The 3,654-nt window shown below is 34.2% G+C and overlaps 1 pseudogene; it reads left to right on the top strand.

Moving 5' to 3' along the window:
• The first annotated feature begins 1,263 nt into the window (after positions 1-1,263).
• LOC148941777 (uncharacterized) lies at positions 1,264-2,815 on the top strand (annotated as a pseudogene).
• The last annotated feature ends 839 nt before the right edge of the window (positions 2,816-3,654 follow it).

The raw sequence follows: 3,654 nt of genomic DNA, 5'->3' as shown, positions 1-3,654 counted from the left end.
AATGCACAGTACTGAAACAGTGTAAGACAAAAGTAGGTCTTGAGCCTATCAACATTAATCTAAAAACTTTCTTTTTAAGTAACTAGAAAGTTACATTAGCAAAGTAGAGGTGGAGTTTGTTTTTTTACTTTGCTGATTTTTTGAAAAAATTTCTGCGTAACACCAATTTTCTCCCGAACATGATGTAGCTTAAGATATTACTATTAGTTCTACTAAGACTATTAGCTCAAGACTTAGTTACAACTACGGATAAAAAGTAGACTAGTTTAAGGTAATACAAAGACAATAAAAGTAGTAATACCAAACTGAAATGAAAGATAAAAGATAAAATAAATGAAAGAAGGACAAAATCAAAACTCAAATGCGGTTCATGTTATTGTTCCCATTTTCAGGTCATCTGAGGTTAAAAGCTCCTATAGCAGTTATGCGCTCTCGTTAATTTTTACCCCAAGTGAACGCAGAGTTTTGGGAAAGGATGGAGGGGGGTATAAACCACATCACTGAACATATGTTTTCAGAGTTATTGCATACCCATGGTAATGACTCTTTCAAAATTGTATTTTTTAAGTAAAACAGTCATACAAACTTGTACAGAAAGAATTAAAGGAAATGGGAACTTCATTTGAGGTTGTAAAGAGGGAGGCTTTGAAGAGATTGAGATGAAGGAAGGGCCTGTGTAGCTGTTGCCATCAGGCAACACAGCTGTGTTGGCCTCAGGCTAACATCTCAGGCGGTGAGATGTTCACAATAGTACTCTAGTAGACTCAGAAAATTACACATATCACATTTGTCAATCTTATAACTGACTCCCCCCACCCCTCGCTGCCCGCGTTTTCTTCGGTATACCAATGGCGGGTCCGTTCGGTCTTTCATTTTAATATTACTTAAATCATAAATCATACTAAAATATTCTAGAATTAGTGGTTTTGGGTTTGTTTGTTTTTATTTGTTTACGTTTTTGAAATCACCATATATTTTGAATATTGATGCGTCATGTGTGTAATGACAACTTCTATCAGCACAATCAGACTTAGCTGATTGCTCTGTCCCCAAGGACTGAACAAGCAAAATTACCTGAGGAAAATCTGGTGCGATCTTCTGGATAAGTTGCAAATATATGACTCAATATTTATTTCCCGTAAGCCGATAATGTCTCTGACCCCCAGTGTTTGGGTCCTAATTGTCATAATCCCAATTTCTTTGTTTTTCTTATTTTATTAATTTGAGTAAAAAAATGTCAATCTTTTTTTTCACTACAGGGATGATGCATTCTACTTTGTGCTGCTCTGATGGTGTGAGTCATCCACAACTCTTAGGCCCAAAACCAATCGTTATGGTAAAAAGACTGACAGAGAAAGCTATTGAAGAATTTACAGTTGGAACCTGGCGATGCGGCTCCTGTGGTAAAGCAGAGAAATCTCTTTTGATTCTAGATCTTCACATTGACACTGGTTGTGAAGAGCTTTCACCAATAGAGTGTGATACCTGCCCCGCAGTAGTTCGCGATTACAGTAATTTTGTTGTTCATTTCCTCGAACACCAAATGGGAGCGACAAGGAAATGTGCCATTTGTTTAAAAGAATGTATTAATGATATGAGACAACATCTAGAGTTACATGGTCACTTTTTGCCAAAAATGTCTGAACTAGACCTGCAGGAAAATAAATCGCTAATCGTTTCACAGAATTCATCAGCAAGCAGCTACTCAAATTCATCAAAATTGGAATCTGATGAAAAAAGTTTAGACGATCAGAAAACATACTTGCTCAGTAAAAAGAATATAAAATTAGAAAGACATAAAAATATACACAGAGAAAAAAAGGTATATGAATGTAATCTATGTAAGAAATGCTTTTCGTTTCCAAGCATTTTGAAAAATCATCAAATAGTGCATACAGGTGAGAGTCCATTTAAATGTGAAATATGTAAGAAATGCTTTTCTTAACCAAGCTATTTGAAAACGCATCAAATTGTACATACAGCTGAGAGCCCATTTAAGTGTGATATTTGTAAGAAATGTTTTTCTACATCAAGACATTTGAAGAAGCATCAAACTGTACATACAGCTGAGAGCCCATTTAAGTGTGATATTTGTAAGAAATGTTTTTCTACATCAAGCACTTTGAAAAAGCATCAAACAGTGCATACAGGTGAGAGCCCATTTAAATGTGAGATATGTAAGAAATGCTTTTCTTACATCAACCATATTGAAAACGCATCAAACAGTGCATACAGGTGAGAGGCCATTTAAATGTGATATTTGTAAGAAATGTTTTTCTACATCAAGCACTTTGAAAACGCATCAAATAGTGCATACCGGTGAAAGCTCATTTAAGTGTGATATTTGTAAGAAATGTTTTTCTAGAGCAAGCCACTTGAATATCCATCAAAGATTTCATACTGGTGATAAACCATTCAAATGTAATTTATGCAAGGGAGCATTTTCAGAGAAGTCGAAGCTTAAACGTCACTTAAAAACCCATTCTAGGAAGAAGTCCGATAGTTAATAGTTTACAATAAAAATTGTGGACGGAATAGTGATATTCGTACACTGAAGTTGAGATAGACGTTGAATGATTAAAGATGTTCCTTGCAAGCTAATTCTTAGATCTGAACCAAGTTCAGCTTTATGCATCAATGAAAATTCTCTGGTTTTTCTGATTCTTTGACAAGTAAGGCTCAATCTTTATCCGAAAACTCTTGAATTTGTAAGACTACAGAAGCAGAGAAAGTGCCTTTTTTTTCCTGTCTAGGGGCTATTTTCTTCCTTGTTTCTAGTGCCTGGTAAAGTATCTTCTTAAATGGAGAATTTGAACTCAAATAGAACTTGTCAGTTTTCAAAACCCATGATTATTAGGATGTTGAAGTATCCAACCGTTTAACAAAAAAAGCAAGGTCCTGTGGTTCTTACCTTAGCGCACAAAAAAAAAGAAATGAAAAATATTAGTTTGTAAATAAATTAGGTTCAAAAACGTCAAAAAGTTTCATTTTTTGAATGGCTTGAAAACTGCAAAAAAAAGTGTAGTCCTGTCAAAATAAAGCTTTAATAGTCAATTATATTGTGAAATTACTACATATACGAGCCATATTATATTTGCCTATTTTCTTCATATTTTTTTCTAACTTAAAAACTTGTTCTTTTGATAATAACTTTTTTCGGCGTTGTTTTCGTATTCATTTAAAACACTAAGCAGTTTCTTGCTCCAAGAAAGATTTAAGAAATATCAAATTGGTCTCAACGAATACACTATCCTTAAGACGGTGTAAGTGGATGGTGTTGTAGATTAATTTGACTTGATATTCGACTATTTGTGTCCCACTCTAATTATTGTTTGCAACACTAGAGTCTTATTACATAATCGAATGTAAAGAATATAAAGGCAAAAGTCGGACATTAGACAATTCAGTTTAAAGTCCATGGTAACTTTTTGTCATCTAAGTCACAAGGAAGTCAGGTTCAGCTGAGTTGAACTGAGCCCTTACAAGCAGTAAAGGAAGAACTAAGAGTAGTTTTGAAATCCCTTTTTTGAATATTCTCAATCTTAGAAGTCGGATCTTTGGTGAGACTAGTTACTATAATACTAAATCTTCTAAGTTTGGAAAATGATTTTAGCAAGAAGCAAGTAGATTTAATTATTTCAGATGCCAGGTCAC

Source organism: Artemia sp. Qi Xiang Cuo, chromosome 17, assembly GCF_049724085.1.
Source record: "Artemia sp. Qi Xiang Cuo chromosome 17, ASM4972408v1, whole genome shotgun sequence".
NCBI lineage: Eukaryota > Metazoa > Arthropoda > Branchiopoda > Anostraca > Artemiidae > Artemia > Artemia sp. Qi Xiang Cuo.
Note: the sequence above shows the minus strand (reverse complement) of the source record. Positions and strands in the feature narration are given on the sequence as shown.